Here is a 20,329-nt window from a genome sequence, read left to right on the forward strand (position 1 = left end):
CCTTGAATTGTAATTATCCCCACATGTTATGGAAGGGACCTGATGGGAAGTAAATGAATCATGGGGGTGGGTTTTTCCTGGACTGTTTTCATAATAGTGAATAAGTCTCATGAGATCTGATGATTTTATAAAGGGGAGTTCCTCTGCACATGCTCTCTTGCCTGCTGCCATGTAAGACGTGACTTTGCTCCATATTTGCCTTCTACCATGATTGTGAGGCCTCCCCAGCCATGTGGAACTGTGAGTCAATTAAATCTCTTTCCTTAGTAAATTATACAGACTCAGGTATGTCTTAATTAGCAGCATGAGAGCAGACTAATACAAGTGCTGTGGAAGCTTTATAAAAATGTTTTTGAATATATATTTAAAATAATCAAATAGTTTACAATTTGAAAAGTAAAGAAAGGAAGATAGTGAAAATACATAGAAAAATTATTGCTTCATTCCTATTACTATCCCTGGAGGCAACAAATATTACATGTTTCTTGTCTATCCTTACACAGATAATTTATGCAAATGCAAGCAAAACAGGAATTGTTCTCTCCCTCATACCTGTTGTGCAGCTTACTTTACATACATGGTAGTAGATCATACACACAGTTGAGAATCTTGCCTCTAGCTCCATCCCTGTTACTGCAAAGGACATGATTTCTTTCATTTTTATGGCTTTTATAGTATTCTATGATTTACATATACCACATTTTCTTTAACCAAACAACCATTGAGGGACACCATAGGTTGTGAATCTTGCTTTTTCATATGCTGATCTTGCAAAGCATTCCAAAGCCCAAGTCATAAGTTTACTCATTCTTTTTTTAATGTCTGCAAACTGTTTCCTTTTATGGATGTTTCATAATTTATTTAACAGTCATCTGTTTTTGACACTTAAGTGATTTCCAATATTGCTATTACAAATCATATTGCAGTAAATAAACCGCTTTATAGGTCTTTTCACCCATGAATATCTTTGTCTTCAAGTCCTTGAAGTAATGTTGGATTAAATGTACGTGCTTTTGTAACTGTGATAGATGTTTACAAATTAAACTCCATAGAGGTTGTGTTAGTTTACACTTTGGCTAGCAACATATGAAAATGCCTATTCCTGCAGCCTGACCAACATGGGGAAACCCCATCTCTACTTAAAATATGAAAATTAGCTGAGAGGGTGTTGGGCGCCTGTAATCCTAGCTACTCAAAAGACTGAGGCAGAAGAATTGCTTGAACCCGAGAGGCAGAGGTTGTAATGAGCCAAGATTGTGCCACTGTACTCCAGCTTGGGCAACAGAGCAAGAATATGTCTCAGAAAAAAAAAAAAAAAGCCTGTTTCTGAACTGTTGGGCCAAGGAGTATTATGAATTTTTTGTATTTTTGCCCATCTGCTAGATAAAGAATGATATGTTAGTATAGTTTTAATTATCATCTCTCTTATTTCTTTATTCATGTATTTAAGAGTTATTTGTGTTTTACTTCCATGAACTATCTATGCATATTGTTTTTATTTTTCTTTGGGTCATTTATTATCATATAGTAGATATTCTTTATTGTTTATTGGTTTGTGATATGAATTTCAAATACTTATCCGATCTTGTAATTTTTCTTTTGCCATTGCATATTGTGGCTTTTGCTATAAAGATTGTTTAAAATTGTTTGTGTTGTACAATTTATCAGTCTTTTGATTTGTAGCTTCTGTGTCATATTTAAATAGGCCTCTCCTCTGCCAACATTAGAAAGATACTTTTCCCAGGTTACTTCTAATAACTTTTATGCTTTCAGCTTTACAATTATATCTTTGATCCATTTGAAATCTATCCTGATATAGAATATGAGTCATAATGCCACTGTTATTTTTTTCTAAGTAACTAGATGGCATCTTTTCTTCACCTATTTGAAATGCTGCCTTAATATTTTTGTTATATTAATAATTATGGTGTACACTCTATGAAAAAAGCGTTCTGTCAGGGATTATGAGAAAATTAATAAAGTGTAATATAGTTCATGAAGCCAGAAATTGCCTTTTAGTTACAGTTACAAAACTAACAGGGAAATAATCAAATGGTGGGTTGTATCAGAGAAGATTTTATGGAGGGGTTGTTACTAGTTCTCTAACAGTTGTAAATGGATTTAGAGAATAAAAACACAAAAGAGGCTGGGTGTGGTGGCCCATTGCTTTAAATTTTTTTAACAATAGAAGATTTAGAAACCTCTATGAAGGTTGATACAATTACATGTATTATTTTGTGTTTGTTTTTAATTTCATCTTTTCTTAAAAATTGAGATATGATTCACATGCCATTAAAATTCACCATTTTCAGAAGGAATGGTACCAGCTTTTCTTTGTACATCTGGTAGAATTCAGCTGTGAACCCATCCGGACCTGGACTTTTCTTTGGTTGATAGGCTATTAATTGCTGCCTCAACTTCAGCCCTTGTTATTGGTCTTTTCAAGGATTCAACTTTTCCTGGTTTAGGCTTGGGAGGGTGCAAGTGTCCAGGAATTTTTCAGTTTCTTCCAGGTTTACTGGTTTATGTGCATAGAGTTGTTTGTAGTAATCTCTGATGGTAGTTTGTATTTCTGTGGAATCGGTGGTCATATCCCCTTTATCATTTTTTTATTGCATCTATTTGATTCCTCACCCTTTTCTTTTTTATTAATCTGGCTAGTGGCCTATTTTGTTGATCTTTTCAACAAACCACCTCCTGGATTTTTTTGAAGAGTTTTTTTGTGTCTCTATCTCCATTTCTGCTCTGATCTTAGTTATTTCTTGTCTTCTGCTAGCTTTAGAGTATTTTTGATCTTACTCCTCTAGCTCTTTCAATTTTGATGATAGGGTGTCAATTTTAGATCTTTCCTCACTTCTCATGTGGGCATTAATTGCTATAAATTTCCCTCTAGACACTGCTTTAAATGTGTCCCAGAGATTCTGGTATGTTGTGTCTTCATTCTCTTTGGTTTCAAAGAACATCTTTATTTCTGCCTTCATTTCTTTGTTTATCCAGTCAACAATCAACAGCCAGTTGTTCAGTTTCCATGAAGCTGTGCAGTTCTGAGTTAGTTTCTTAATTCTGAGTTCTAATTTGATTGCCCTGTTGTCTGAGAGACTGTTTCTTACGATTTCCATTCTTTTGCATTTGCTGAGGAGTGATTTACTTTCTGAAACTATTCCAAACCATACAAAAAGAGGGAATCCTTCCCAAATCATTTTATGAGACCGACATCGTCCTGATACCAAAACCCAGCAGAGATTCAACAAAAAAAGTAAACTTCAGGTTAATATCCATGATGAACATAGATGCAAAAATCTTCAATAAAATAATAGCAAACTGATTACAACAGCACATAAAAAGCATATCCATCACAATCAAGTAGGCTTCATTCCAGGAATGCAAGACTGATTCAACATACACAAGTCTATAAATGTCATCCACCACATAAACAGAACCAAGGACAAAAACCACATGATTATCTCAATAGATGCAGAGAAGGCCTGCAACAAAATTCAACAGCCCTTTATGCTAAAAACTCTCAATAAATTAGGTATCAAAGGAACATATCTCAAAACAATAAAATCTATTTACGACAAACCTACAGCCAATATCATACTGAATGGGCAAAAACTGGAAGCATTACCTTTGAAATCCAGCAATAGACAAGGGTGCCCTCTCTCACCACCCCTATTCAATATAGTATTGGAAGTTCTAGCCAGAGAAATTAGGCAAGAAAAAAAAGGATATTCAATTAGGAAAAGAGGAAGTCAAATTGTCTCTATTTGCAGATCACATGACCTATCCTTTCAGCCTAAAATCTCCTTAAGCTGCTAAGCAGCTTCAGCAAAGTCTCAGGATCCAAAATCAATGTGCAGAAATCACAAGCATTTATATATACCAATAACAGACTAACAGAGAGCCAAATCATGATCAAACTCCCATTCACAATTGCTATAAAGAGAATATAATACCTAGGAATACAACTAACAGAGGATGTAAAGGACCTCTTCAAGGAGAACTACAAACCACTGATCAAGGAGGTAAGAGAGGACAGAAACAGATGGACAAACATTCCATGCTTATGGTTAGGAAGACTCAATATTATGAAAATGGCCATACTGCCCAAAGTAATTTATAGATTCAATGCTATCCCCATCAAGCTACCAATGAATGACCTTTTACACAGAAGTGGAAAGAACTACCTTAAACTTCATATGGAACCAAAAGAGAGCCCAGATAGCCAAGACAATCCTAAGCAAAAAGAACATAGCTGGAGGCATCACGCTACCTGATTTCAAACTATACAAGGCTACAGTAATCAAAACAGCATAGTACTGGTACCAAAACAGAGATAGACCAATGGAACAGAACAGAGGCCTCAGAGGCAACGCCACACATCTACAACCATCTGATCTTTGACAAAGCTGACATAAACAAGCAGTGGGGAAAGGATTCCCTGTTTAATAAATGGTGTTGGGAAAACTGGCTAGCAGTGTGCAGAAAGCAGAAACTGGACCCCTTCCTGACACCTTTCACTAAAATTAACTCCAGTTGGATTAAAGACTTAAACATGAGACCTAACACCATAAAAACCTTAGAAGAAAACCTAGGCAAAACCATTCCGGACATAAGCATAGGCAAGGACTTCATGACTAAACAGCAGGGCATTGGCAACAAAAGCCAAAATAGACAAATGGGACCTACTTCAACTCCAGAGCTTTTGTACAGCAAAAGAAACAATCATTAGAGTGAACCAGCAACCAACAGAATGGGAAAACATTTTTGCAATCTACCCATCTGACAAAGGGCTAATTTGGGTTGGTTCCAGGTCTTTGGTTCCAGAATCTACAAAGATTCTACAAAGGGCTAATTTGGGTTGGTTCCAGAATCTACAAAGAACTAAAACAGATTTACAAGAAAAAACAAACAAACCCATCCAAAAGTGGGCAAAGGATATGAAGAGACACTTTTCAAAAGAAGACATATATGAGGCCAAAACAAACATGAAAAAATGCTCATCATCACTGATTGTTAGAGAAATGCAAATCAAAACCACGTTGAGATACCACCTCACTCCAGTTAGAATCGTGATCATTTAAAAATATGGAGACAACAGATGCTGGAGAGGATGTGGAGAAATAGGAACACTTTTATACTGTTAGTGGGAGTGTAAACTAGTTCAACCATTGTGGAAGACAGAGTGGCCCTTCCTTAAGGACCTACAAGTAGAAATTCCATTTGACCCAGCAATTCCATTACTGGGTACATACCCAAAGGATTATAAATCATTCTGTTATAAAGACACATGCATAGGTATGTTCATAGCCACACTGTTTACAATAGCAAAGACCTGGAACCAACCCAATTCCCCATCAACAATAGACTGGACAAGGAAAACGTGGCACATATGCACCATGGAATACTATGCAGCCATAAAAAATGATGAGTTTGTGTCCTTTGTGGGGACATGGATGAATCTGGAAACCATAATTCTCAGCAAACTCACACAAGAACAGAGGGACATGGATGAATCTGGAAACCATAATTCTCAGCAAACTCACACAAGAACAGAAAGTCAAACATTGCATGTTCTCACTCATAGGTGGGTATTGAACAATGAGAATACATGGACACAGGGAGGGGAGCATCACACACTAGGGTCTGTTGGGAGGAGGCAAGGAAGGGACAGTGAGGGGGTGGGGAGGTCAGGGAGGGATAACATGGGGAGAAATGCCAGATGTAGGTGTCGGGATAACATGGGGAGAAATGCCAGATGTAGGTGTCGGGGGGATGGAGGCAGCAAACCACATTGCCATGTGTATAACAGTTCTTCATGATCTGCACATGTATCCCAGAACCTGAAGTACAATAAGAAAAAATTCACCATTTTAGGCCGGGCACAGTGGATCAAGCTTGTAATCCCAGCACTTTGGGAGACTTGAACTCCTCACTTGATATCATGAGTTTGAGACTAGCCTGGCCAACATGGTGAAACCCTGTCTCTACTAAAAATACAAAAATTAGCTGGGTGTGGTAGTGCACACCTGTAATACCCCCTACTCAGGAGGCTGAGTCAGGAGAATTGCTTGAACCCAAGAGGCAGAGGTTGCAGTGATCTGAGGTCCCACCACTGTGCTCCAGCCTGGGCAACAAAGCAAGAGTCTATATCAAAAAACAAAACCAAAAAATGTACCATTTTAAAGTGCCTAAATTGATTTTTAGCAAATTTATAAAGTTGTATAATCATTTAATTATATAACTATTAAACTACTATTTAATTCCAGAACATTTGAATCACCCCAAAGAGAAGCCCTGTATGAGTTAGTAGTAACTTTTATAATAACTCACTCTGTAGCTCCTGACAGTTACAAATGACTATTTTCTGTATCTACAGATTTGCCTGTTTTGGATATACAGCCTTTTGTGTTTGTCTTCTTACACAGAACAGTGTTTTGAGTTTCATTCATATTGTAGAAAGTATCAGTAGTTCATTCTTTTTTATGGCTGAATAATATTCTACTCAATGTATATAGCACATCTTGTGGTACATGTGTTTGTCAGTTGATGGATGTGGGAGCTCTTTCCACTTTTGGGCTATTATGAATAATACAGCTATTTGTGTACAAGTTTTTAAGTGGAAATATCTGTTTTTGTTTCTCTTTTGTATTTACCTAGGCATGGACTTGCTGGATCATATAATAATCCTATGTTTAAATTCTGGAGAAGTCACCAAACTTTTCCATACTATGTTATATTCATATGACTAATTTATGAAGGTTTGAATTTCTTCCCATCTTTACCAATACTATTTATTTATTTATTTATTTATTTGAGACAGGGTCTCTCTCCCCCAGGCTGGAGAGCAGTGGCATGGACATTGCACACTGTAGCCTTGATTTCCTGGGTTCAGTTGATCCTTCTGCCTCAGCCTCTCAAGTAGCTGGGACTATAGCCTCCCAAATAGCTGGGACTACAGACAGGGTTTTGCCATGTTGCCTAGGCTAGTCTCAAGCTTATGGGCTTAAGTGATCTGCTTGCCTCAGCCACTTGTTATTTTATGTTTTAATTTTAAAGTTATAATCATCCTAGTGTGTGGAAAGTGGTATCTCATTGTACTTTTAATTTGCAGTTCTCTAACCTAACAACTTACAGTGTTGAGTATCCTTTAGTGTACTTACTAACCATTTTTATATCCCTCCTTAGGGAAATATCTATTTAAATGCTTTCCTGTTTTTGAATTGGCCATTTTATTATTGAATTGTAGATATTTTTTATATATCATGGATACTATATCCTTATACGATATATAATTTGCAAATAGTCTCTCTCATTGCTGGATTGTCTTTCACTTTTTTGATAGTGTCCATTGACACACAAGTTGTTTTGTTTTTTGTTAAAATTGTATTGAAAACTTTTGTTCATTTTTAAATTTGAAAATGAATCCAAGTTATCTTTTTTCTTTGATTACTTGTGCTTTCGTTTATAGCTAAGAAACTTTAGCCTAACTCAAATTCATGAGGATTTACTCCCATGTTTTATCTTCAGAGTTTTATGGTTTTAGCTTTTACATGTAGGAATTTGATCCGTATTGAGTTATTTTTTTATGTGGTCTGAAGTAGGGGTCCAACTTCATTTTTTGTATGTGGATACTAGTTGTCCCCATGCCATTTGTTGAAAACACTGTTCTTTCTCTGTTTAATAGTTTTGCTATCCTTGTTGAAAATCAGTTGACCTAAGATGTAAGAGTTTGTTTCTAGACTCTCAATTCTATTCCACTCATCTATATGTCTATCTTTATGCCAATACCACACTCTCTTTTTCTTTTTGAGATGGAGTCTTACTCTGTTGTCCAGGCAGCAGTGCAGTGGCATGATCTTGGCTCACTGCAACCTCCGCTTCCCGGGTTCACGTGATTCTCCTGCCTCAGCTTCCCAAGTAGCTGAGATTACAGGCATCTGCCAACACGCCCGGCTACTTTTTGTATTTTTAATAGAGATGGGGTTTCACCATCTTGGCCACACTGGACTTGAACTCCTGACTGTGTGATCAACTTACCTTACCCTCCCAAAGTGCTGGGATTACAGGCATGAGCCACCGCACCCGGCCACACTATCTTGACTAATGTAGCTTTGTGGTAGATTTTGAAATCAGGAAGTATGAGTCCTCCAACTTTGTTCTTTTTAAAGATTTTTTTGGCTATCGTGGGCCACTTGCACTTCTATGCGAATTTTAGAATCAACTTGTCTATTTCTGTAAAAAAGAAATTTAGAATTTTGACAGAGATTGCACTGATCTGTAAATCAATTTGGGCATTCAGTGTTTCCAAATAAGTTGATTCTATTGTTTTGAAAATATTCAAATATTCTTCTAACTCTCTAATATCTGATCTAAATTTTAGGGTTGATATTGAAGTTATTCTCCTAGATCAGAATTTAGTGTTCTTTCCAAATTGTTACTATTGTCACATGCATATTTTTGCGGCTTTTCCTCTGGTAGAGTATTTTGTCTGACTTGAACTCACTTCATGATGATCCTGGTGGTAAAGGTGCTGATGCATGTTACATTGGTTCAAAGATACTAGACATCAGGCAACAAGGGACATTTATCCCTAGTGAGACTCATACGATTTATGGTACAGATTAAGTGAAAAATTTCTTATAGTTTGAATGAAGAAAAGTATGGGAAAACTGAGTTATCATGTGAAATAAAGTAGATGCATGGGCAGGCCAAATTAAAAGAATCCTCAATAGCTGTCTGAACCGTATTCACATTATAAGCAGTATTTTTTTTTTTTTTTGAGACAGTCTCACTCCGTTGCCCAGGTTGGAGTGCAATGGCACCATCTCAGCTCACCATAACCTCCGTCTCCTGGGTTCAAGCAATTCTTGGGCCTCAGCCTCCTGAGTAGCTGAGATTACAGGTGTGTGTCACCACGCCTGGCTAATTTTTTGTATTTTTAGTAGAGACAGCCTAGTCTCAGACTCTTGGCCTCAGCGATCTGCCTGCCTCAGCCTCCCAAAGTGCTGGGATTATAGGCTTGAGCCACCGCACCTGGCCTGTAAGCAGCAATTAAATTTCAGGGAAATATCATGTGTTGGCCTCAACTAATATTATTAATTTGAATTTAATTAATTTTGGAGTTTTTGAATTTAATTTGAAAATTTGCTTTGCTTTTACAATTAAGTAAGAGCTGTAAACAATAATTTTTTTTTTTTTTTTTGAGACAGTCTCACTCTGTCACCAGGCTGGAGTGCAGTGGCGCAATCTCGGCTCACTACAACCTCTGCCTCCTGGGTTCAAGTGATCCTTCTGCCTCAGCCTCCCGAGTAGCTGGTACTGCAGATGCATGTCACCATGCCTGGCTAATGTTTGTATTTTTAGTAAAGATGAGGTTTCACCATGTTGGCCAGGATGGTCCTGATTTCTTGACCTCATGATCCACCTGCCTCGGCAACCCAAAGTGCTGGGATTACAGGCATAAGCCACCGTGCCCAGCCAACAATACAAATATTTATGTTAACTGGTGTTTATAAGAATTTTAATAATAATAATAATGGCTGATCAATATTTTGTGTATTTAAAATGGAGAACTCTATAAACATTTATTGAGTTTACTTGTTCCAGATCTGAGTTGAAGTCCTGGATATCCTTATTAATTTTCTGTCTTGTTGAGTCTAAATCTCGTTATGGGTCTTATGTATCTGGATATTAAGATCTCTTATTGTTGCATTGATCCTTTTACCACTGTATCTTTTTTGCTTTGAAATCTATTTTATCAAATGTGAGAATTGCAACTCCTGCTTTTTATTTATTTATTTATTTTTGCTCTCCATTTGGTTGGTAAATTTTTCTCCAGCCCTTTATTTTGAGTCTTTGTGTATCTTTGGATATACCATTAGGTTTTTTTTTCTTTTTTTTTTTTTTTTTGTTTTTTGTTTTCACATTTTATTCTTTTTTTTTTTTTTTTTTTAAATTTTTTATTGGATTATAGGTTTTGGGGTACATGAGCAGAGCATGCAAGACAGTTGCGTAGGTACACACATGGCAGTGTGCTTTGCTTTTCTTCTCCCCTTCACCCACATTTGGCATTTCTCCCCAGGCTATCCCTCCCCACCATTAGGTTTTGGCTGTATCTTTTGATTGGGGGATTTAGTCAATTTAAATTTAGGGTTACTGCCATCTGATGTTAACTGGCTGTTTTATCCATTCGTTGATGTAAATTCTTCTTTATGTTGATGCTCTTTACTTTTCGGTATATTTTTAGAAAGGCTCATACTGGTTGTTCCTTTCTATGTATAATGCTTCTTTCAGAAGTTCTTGTAAAGCAGGCCTGGTGGTAATAAAATCTCTGAGTACTTGCTTGTTCATAGAAGATTTTATTTTTCCTTCAATTGTGAAGCTTAGTTTGGCAGGATATGAGATTCTAGGCTGAAAATTCTGTTCTTTAAGTATGTTGAATATTGGCCCCCACACTGTTCTGGCTTGTAGGGTTTCTGCTGAGAGATCTGCTGTAAGTCTAATAGGCTTCCCTTTATGGGTAACCTGGCCTTTCTCTCTGGCTGTCCTTAGGATTTTCTCCTTTGTTTCGATCCTGGTGAATCTAATGATTATGTGCCTTGGGGTTGCTCTTCTTGAGGAATATCTTTGTGGTGTTCTCTGTATTACCTGGGGTTGAATAGTGTCCTGCTTTGCTAGATTGGGAAAATTTTCCTGGATAATATCCTGAAAAGTATTTTCCAGCTTGGATTCATTCTCTCCATCACATTCAGGTACACCAATCAAACGTAGATTGGGTCTTTTCACATAGTCCCATATTTCTTGGAGACTTTGCTCATTCCTTTTCATCCTTTTTCTCTATTCTTGTCTTGTCATTTTATTTCATTAAGTTGGTCTTCGACCTCTGATATCCTTTCTTCTGCTTGATCAATTCTGCTATTTAAACTTGTGCATATTTCACTAAGTTCTCATGTTGTATTTTTCAACTCCGTTTAATACCCATTTTTAGAATGAAGCAATATTCCTATTCTCTCTCCCTCTTTTTCTTCATCTTTCTTCCTCTCCTTCTCTCCTTTTTTTACTTTTCAACATCCTAGTTCCTCACCTCTACTCAATACATTCCTCTGAACACCTGATTCCTTGTGATTCTCCCATCCCACTGAAACCTCCAATCCATAAAAAAAAAAAAAAAGAATTTTAAAAATATATTACATTAGAGGTCCTCAACCTTTTTTGGCACCAGGGACTGGTTTTGTGAAAGACAATTTTCCCACAGACCCAGGTTGGGTTGCGGGGCATGGTTTCAGGATGAAACTCTGCCACCTCAGATCATCAGACATTAGATTCTTATAAGGAGCACACAACCTAGGTCCCTCACACACACAGTTCACAATAGGATTCTCACTCCTATGAGAATCTAATGCAGTCCCTGATCTGACAGAAGGCAGAGCTCAGGTGGCAATGCTCGCTGGCCCACCATTCACTTCCTGCTGTGCAGCCTGGTTCCTAACAGGCCACAGACTGCAGCCTGGGGAGTTGGGGGCCCATGTTTATATGATTGGAATTTCTGTTCTTAGGCAACCATCATCTAGCCTCCTATATTCTTCTAAAATAAATGTGTAGATGATACCCATATCTTCAGTCTACCTCTACCTCCTATTTTCTGTCACAGTTTCACCCTAGTGCAGAATGCTAACAGTTTGTTGTCTAGATTATTGTTCTAGCCTCCTAAGTCTTCCTTCCATTCATTTTGCCTCTCAACCACTTCTTATATGTACTTTTATTAGATTGTCATTTTTTTGTATTTTCCACACCAGTTTTCTAATATTATGATTCTACTAAGCCAGGTACCTCACTATATAACCCTACTCTTTGCCTCTACCTTGTTCTTTAAATTTTTCTTAGATATTCTTGGCCTACATTTTAGGATCAACTGATAAAAGTTTTTGAAAATTTGTGCTGTGACATTGATTAAAATTTCTTTGAATTTATGAATTATATTGGAGGGAAATTTAACTGTTTAAATATCGAATCTAAAAATATGGTATATTTCTCCACCTATTTAGAATTTCTTTTATGTTCTACAATTTTTTAAAAGTTGCATGACGTCTTACACATCTTTTGTTAAATTTATTATTGGTTACCTTAGGATTTTCTTACCATTGTCAACATGATTTTCTTTTCTATTACTTCCCATTTGTTTAATACTGGCATGTAGAAGCATTTTTTGATTTTTGTACATTTATCTTGATGGCTCTTATTAACATAAAAGTTAATCTGTAGCTGTTTTTAGAATTTTATGCAAGTCATCTTTCTCAATATAAACCTGACAGTTTCCTTTCTTTTTATAAACCTTCAGTGGCTCATCATCCCTTGCCTGGCATACAAGCTTCTTTATGATCTAGCTACATCATCATGCTTACTACTTTTAGCCAGGCTCCAACCCCTGCAGTTCCCAAATGTTCCATGCTACTTTACAAACATGCCTTTGTTCTGATTCTTCCATCCCATAGAAGTGCTCAAACCGTTTTTTTTTTTTTTTTGGCAAAGACAAGGTGTCACAATGTTGCCGAGGCTGGCTGGGAACTCCTGGGCTCAAGCAATCCTCCCACCCTAGCCTCCTGAATAGCTGGGACAAGATGTGTAAGCCAGTATGCCTGGCTTAATACATTTTTTGTTGAGTGATTGAAGGAGTAACTGAGTGGGCTTCCTTTACTTGAAACATTTTTCTCAACTTTTGTCCAACTGTTTTAGATCAGCTAATACTTTATTCTCCCTCTAAGACTTTACCTTCCTTTGAAGTCCTTTCAACCTAGGCAAATTCAGGCAATTTTTTTCTGTGTTTGCCTCTGTTACCTTGGATCATGTATGTGCATCTGTTATAACACTTTTTATGTCTTTTAATTGTTCACATACATATACATTTTTACCTTAAAAATTGGAAGACAGGGATATTCTCTTTCTCTTTGTATGTGACCCCACATCTAGCAGAGCATCTTATAAGCTGACGTAATAAACATATATTAAATAAATAAGAAAAATAAGATGCTTTCCTTTTTATGTTGGCTTATGACATTTCTTTCATTTTATAATTGACTTTATCTTTTTTTTTTTTTTTTTTTTGCTGGAGTCTTGCTCTGTTGCCCAGGCTGGAGTGCAGTGGCATGATCTTGGCTCACTGTAACCTCTGTCACCAGGTTCAAGCAACTCTTCTGTCTCAGCCTCCCAAGTAGCTGGGACTATAGGTGTATACCATCATGCCCGGCTAATTTTTGTCATTTTAGTAGAGAGGGGTTTCACCATATTGGTCAGACTGGTCTTGAATTCCTGACCACAGTGATCTGCCCACCTCGGCCTCCCAAAATGCTGGGATTACGGGTGTGAGCCACTGTGCCCGGCCTCATCTTTATATCTGAGTAAATTTTCTCTGTTTGAAATTTAATTTCAGAGCTATGCCTTGTTCATAAATATTGTAGGGTAGCTTATTTCTACTCCTCTCCCTTAAAAATCTTCCATATATTTTCACTATAATTACAATAAATCTCCAGACTCTTTGCCAGGACACATAAAACCCCTACATGATAGGTCCCTACATGTCTCTACAATGTCATCTTCCATTCACTTTCTTCCCTTTCTAGATATTCTGTCTATAATAGCTTTCTTTATGTATCTCTACATGAATATGCCAAACTCATCCTTACGTAGAAGCCTTTGCATTTGCTGTTTTTTCTCCCTCTTCTTGGAAAGTTTTCTCTAGATATTTGCATGAGTGCCACAGTTTTCATCCTTGAAATCTTGGTCCAATTTTCTCCACAAAAAGGCCTTCTCTGACCACCTGCAGCTAAAATATTTACCTTGCCCGTTTCTTGCCTACTGCGTAAGTTATTGCCTATCTTGTGTTAGCTTATATTAACTTCATAGTTCTCATAAATAACTGAAATAATTCAATTAATTTATTTTTGTTGTCCCTTTACCTACACCAGAATATAAGTTCCTTAAAGGAATTTTTTTAAAACCAACTAGGGCCAGGTGTGGTGGCTCATGCCTGTAATCCCCACACTTTGGGAGGCCGAGGCAGGCAGATCACCTGAGGTCAGGAGTTTAAGACCAACCTGGCCAACATGACGAAACCCCGTCTCTACTAAAAACACAAAAATTAGCCAGGAATGATGATGCACACCTGTAATCCAAGCTACTCAGGAGGCTGAGGCAGGAGAATCACTTGAACCCAGGAGGTGGAGGTTGTAGTGAGCTAAGGTTGCAGTGAGCTGAGATTGCACTACTGTACTACAGCCTGGGTCTAGCAAGACTCTGTCTCAAAACTAAATAAATAAATCCAAGTAAACAATCCTGTCTCATAGAAGTCTTTCAAATATTGTTTGATTAATTATGACTAGTTATAATACTAGTCATAATTGTATTAGTTCTACCCCCCTCCCTGTTTTTCTCCTATTGGTAAACCTAGTTTTTTAAGGATGTCTCTAAATCAAAATTGAATTACTTTATGGCAGAGAAACCCAGATGTGTTCAATCACACAAATAAATTCTCAATTATTAGAGTCTTTTATAAGCTATATATACAACTGTGTTTCTCTTCATTTTAAAATAGTTTTCTATTGTTCTGAACTTCTGTTTAACAATGTACTATTATTATTTATTTTCTCTTATATATTTTGCTATTTGCCAACTAGACCATAAGCTACTAGAGGCAGGGAACATGCTCAGTCCTTTGAATTTGAGCTATTTGCATAGTGGTTTTCATTGCAACTGAAGTCAAGAAACAAAGAGAAAAAAGTCCAAACCAATTAAATGTTACTAATAATGATCATCATATCTTTGTAACAAACTTGGTGAAAGAAAGATGTTGATGTTTTTAAAAATAATCTCAATTATTAGGTTTATGTGTTTTGTTACAGAACTTTCCAAATCAGCTCTGTTCATTGTATGAAAGCTTTTATTTATGTTATCATGGTTTTAATGGCATGGCCCTTGTAGCTGATTAACCTACATGATTTAAAGCCCTTAGGACTCCTATGAAATAAATTTGGTATGGAGAGACACTAGAATTACGTTTATGTTATGGACTGAATGTTTGTGTTCTCCTTGCTTTCCAATTTTGTACGTTGAAACCCTACCCTCTAATGTGATGGTATTATGAGAAGGTGCCTGTGGGAGGTAATTAGGATTAGATGAAGTCTTGAGGGTAGACTCCCCATGAATGAGACTAATGCCCTTGTAAGAGTTGTGAGAGACTTTGCTTCTCCTTACTCTCTGCTACATGAAGATACGAGAAATTGGCAGTCTGCATCCCAGAAGAGAGCCCTTGCCAGAAACCGACCCTGCTGGCAAGCTGATCTCAGAATTCCAGCCTCCAGAAGTGTGAGAAATAAATTTCTGTTGTTTGTAAAACACGCAGTCTGTGGTAATTTGTTATAGCTGCCCAAACTGACTAAGACACCTCCTTTTAGGAAATTTTTTACTTTCTTTAAGGAAAAAAGCACAAAAGTAAATGTTTTAACATCCTAGCAGGGTTAAGATCCCAGTCAGATTAAATATATAAATTGGCAAACAATGCTCTTTTGGGAAATCTGATAACAAATTACTTTTTCACTATAATTGAAAGAGATGTTATTACATTACAGCATTTGTGATATGCTGAATTTATTTGCAGTTTTTATAATATCTCATATATTTTGTGGAAGAGTTTTAGTATGTGCTTATCAAATTAAAAATTGCCTCTAAGATTGTTCATTCTGTTTTTAAACTTTATCACTGATTATAGATACAAGGCACTTCTATCATTTATTTTAAAGACTGTTTATTAACTTGTCTTTAGGCTAGTTCAGATTGCATATTGCTAAAAAATTAAGTGCTTTGGACAATCAGTAATTTGCATAATTATTGTTTTGGAGATAATTCTGTAGGGAATAGTCTGCATCTATGAATATTTATAAACTGTCTGATTTATAAGCATAGAAACAATAAGTATAAAGTATTGTCTAGTTGTTTGAAAGATAATAAAATATTCACAGAGAAAAAGTGTATTATCTTTGATATGGCTCAAATAGCTTAATCACTAATCATACAATAGAAAAGAAAGAGCGTAAGGGGAAAATTTCTCTTATTTAGATTATTCTTTCACTTTCAGAACACAGTTCCTGAGATACTCAGTATAATACTTTATATTTGAGTATGTGTATCTGTGTATGTTGATACATATGTAACATGTCTGCATGATGTACAACGTATCTTTGTATGATGAGATTTAATCTAGAACAAGATCTGGTAAACTTAATACCTTTGAATTGAATCAGGCCTCACTTACTGTTTTTGTGTATAAGGTTTTGTTGGAACACAAGTATGCTCATTCATTTTATATTACTTGTGGATATTTTAATGCTCTATCAGCAGAGTTAAGCATGACTACGAAGGTGTGCCCTTTAAAGGAAAAGCTTGTGACCTCTGACCTAGATATGAATTATATAGATTTAATTGACCCTCATACCCCAGAACCACTGTGTTGCTGTAGTTTTTAGTGTTCTGTTCTCTAAATACTTTTTTTTCTAACGTACAGGAAAACCAAGGAGAGTCTACAGGTATCGACTTAAACAAGATCAGATATATCTTTTTGATCCTTATCTTCCATCTATATTTATAATCATAAGCATTCAACGTAAAGATATATAAAACACATTAATTCAAAAACCAAATATACTGTCATAAAATACTGTAAATTCTGTTAGTGCTTTCTGAATGCACAGGAATACCTAATTAATAGCTTGGAAAACTGAAGACGAAAGATATCATACCCTTGATGGTATGCACTGTGACCCTCCAAAGCCAATCCTTCCATCATAAGAATAATTTCTAGCAATTCTCCTCCCTCATTTTACAATTCAAAAAAAACTGAGGAAAACTAATTCCAATGTAACTATAAGAATCTTTTATATCTTTATTTAAAGACTTGTAGTTTCAATAAAAATATTGAGTCAAATGACCTCAAGGGTTTTCTTAAATTTTAAAATCTTAAAGTTTTTATTTCAAGGTATTGTAAGATTTTATCAAACAAAACCAAATATATACTTTTAAAGAACCAATTTAATTTACTATTAGTAATAAAAATGGCTATTTTACATAAGCTCATTCTCTGTAGAGTTAAGTCATAAGAAAATAACTACTGGCCAGGTGTTGTGGCTCATGCCTGTCATCCCAGAACTTTGGGAAGCCCAAGGCAGGTGGATTGCTTGAGCTCAGGAGTTAAAGATCAGCCTGGGTAACATGGCAAAACTCTGTCTCTACAAAAAAAAAAATTGCCAGGTGTGGTGGCATATGCCTGTAGTCCCAGCTACCCAGGAGGCTGAGGTGGAAGGATCACCTGAACCTGGGAAGTTGAGGTTGCAAAGAGCCATGATTATGTCACTGTAGTGCAGCTTCTGGGCGATGGAGAAAGGCCCTTTCTCAAAAAAATGAAAAATAAAAAGAAATGGAGAGAGAAACCATGTTCATAAATTGAAACTCAATATTGTTAAGATGTCAATACTTTATACATTCTGTAGACTCAGTAAAATCCCAAACAGTATCCCAGTAGGTTTTGTTTTTAGCAGAAACTGGTAAATTGATTCTAAAATTTGTACAGAAACACGTGGGACTTAGAATAGCCATACACACAAAAATCTTGAAGAAGAGCAATGTTGAAGAACTTAGGCCATTTGATTTTAAGACTGAATTTAAAGCTATAGTATTAAAGACAGGTCTGCTATTGGCATAAAGAAAGGCAAATAGATTATTTGAATAGAATCAAACACATATATAGTAGGTAATCTGTTTTAAAAAGTAAAATCTACAACAAATGGTCCTAGAAAAACAGGAAAATGAACTTTTACCCTTACATTATGCATAAAGAAAATCAAGATGTATCATAGATGTAAATTAAGAACTAAAATAAAAGGCTTCTAGAAAAAAATAAGAGAATATAAAGTGGTTTTGGGTATTTGAAGATTCTGGAGACAAGACACAAAAATTCCCAACCCCAAGGGAAAAAAACAGATGAGTTAGATTTTATAATAATTTTTTCTCATCACAAGGTACAGTTAAATAATAAAACAAGGTAAAAACTTGAAGAAAATATTTACAATATTTACATCTGTCAATTTAATAAATACACATAAATAATATATATTCCAGAATATATTATTAATCATACAAATCAGTAATAAGACAACCCAATAAAAAAGCAAACAGGCTGGGTGTAGTGGCTCACACCTGTAATCCCAGCACTTTGGGAGACTGAGGTGGGTGGATCACAAGGTCAGGAGATCGAGACCATTATGGCTAGCACGGTGAAACTCCATCTCTACTAAAAATACAAAAAATCACCTGGGTGTGGCAGCGTGCACCTGTAGTCCCAGCTACTTGGGAGGCTGAGGCAGGAGAATCACCTGAACCCAAGAAGCAGAGGTTGCAGCGATCAGAGATCGTGCCATTGCACTCCAGCCTGGGTGACAGAGCGAGACTCTGACTCAAAAAAAAAAAAAAGTAAATAAAGAACAAATACTTGAACAAAAAGAAGAAAATGAAAGGCCAATAAACATGAAAAGTTGCTAAACATCAGAATAGAACTACAAATTAAAATCACAGTGAATTGCCATTTAATACTCCACAAATATCTGTATAAAGCTAAAAATTTTGACAATAACAATGATGAGAATGACAGGTGCATGAAATAGTACAATTACTTGGAAATCATTTGGCAATTTTTTATAAAATTAAAAATAGGTTTATCTTTTGATCCAACAATTTTATTCCTAGAGTTTACTCAAGAGAAATACAGATACAAAAATCATGTTTATATTTGCTTGATTCATAGTAGATAAAAACTGAAAACAGCTCAATTGCTCATTAAAAGGACAATGAATAAATAAATGGTGGTATAGTCATGCAACATAAAACTACTGGGCGATATGAAGGAGCAAATTACTGAAACCTGGAACATCATGGATGAATCTCAAATTTTATGTAGAATGAAAGAAAGCAGACATAAAATACCACAAAAAACCATATATTTCAATTTATATGAGGTTCAAGAACAGCCACAGCTAAAAAACTGAATGCCATCTAAATGCCCATCAATTGGATAAACATAATGTAGTGTGTATACAATGAAATATTACTCAGTTAAAAAAACAAGTATCTGATATGACTGCTCCATCTGATATAGCAGGGAAAGCATTATACTAAGTGAAAGAAGCTAGACACAAAAGACTACATAGTGCCTGCTGGGTGTGGTGGTCATGCCTGTAATCCCAGCAGTTTGAGAGGTCAAGACGGTCAGATCACCTGAGGTCAAAAGTTCAAGACCAGGCTGGCCAACATGGCAAAACACCATGTCTACTAAATATACAAAAATTAGATGGGCATGGTGTTGCCTGCCTGTAATTCCAGCTACTCTGAAGATTGAGGCAAGAAGATTGCTTGTACCTGGAAGACAGAGATTGCAGTGAGCTGAGATCATGCCACTTCACTGCAGCCTGGGTGAGGGAGTAAGACTGTCTCAAAAAAAAAAAGATTATGTAGTGTCCAATTCCATATATATATGAAAAAGCCAAATCTATGCTGACAGAAAGCAGATCGGTGATTGCTAGGACTGGGAGTGGGAGTAGGGATTGACTGCAAGTGGGTATGAAGGAACATATTTTTTCCTTTTTGAGATGGAGTCTCACTCTGTCACCCAGGGAAGAGTGCAGTGAGGCGATCTTGGCTCACTGCAACCTCCACCTCCTGGATTCAAGTGATTCCCCTGTCTCACTCTTTCCTTCCATGTAGCTGGGATTCTAGGCGTTTACCACCATGCCTGGCTACCTTTTGTAATTTTTTAGTAGAGACAGGATTTCACTACATTGGCCAGGCTGGTCTCAAACTCCTGACCTCAGGTGATCTGCCCGCTCTGACCTCTCAAAGCACTGGGATTACAGGCGTGAGCCATTACTCCTGGACTGATTTGGGTATTTTCATAGTATATAAATTATACCATAATTTAAAAGAAAAGAGATCACAACAAATTTGGACTTTGTTGACTTAGAAAAAAATAGCAGTGAGAGTTACCTGGATTAAACTTAGCTTGATTCTGAGGCATGAAGGAAACAGTCATGGAGAAGATGATGGTTGTGTTAATTTTATCATATGTGAAGTGATTTCTGAGGCAGTAAAACATTCAGGAGCTTGAGAAGACAGAGGTGATGTCAACACAGAATTTATTTGCTCCTAGATACACATGATTAGTAAAAGGAAGTCAAATTAAGCATCTATTATTTTTAAGAGGCCACATTTCTGCAGCAGAGACCATTATCAC

General features: G+C 36.4%; 1 protein-coding gene across 22 annotated transcripts in view; it reads left to right on the plus strand.

Moving 5' to 3' along the window:
- Window positions 1-20,329, plus strand: part of LOC144582184 (uncharacterized) — a 1,185,294-nt gene that overhangs the window by 53,722 nt on the left and 1,111,243 nt on the right. The gene's annotated exons all lie outside the window — the stretch shown is intronic.

The sequence above is a fragment of the Callithrix jacchus genome, chromosome 4 (genome assembly GCF_049354715.1).
Source record: "Callithrix jacchus isolate 240 chromosome 4, calJac240_pri, whole genome shotgun sequence".
In the NCBI taxonomy this organism is placed as follows: Eukaryota; Metazoa; Chordata; class Mammalia; order Primates; family Cebidae; genus Callithrix; species Callithrix jacchus.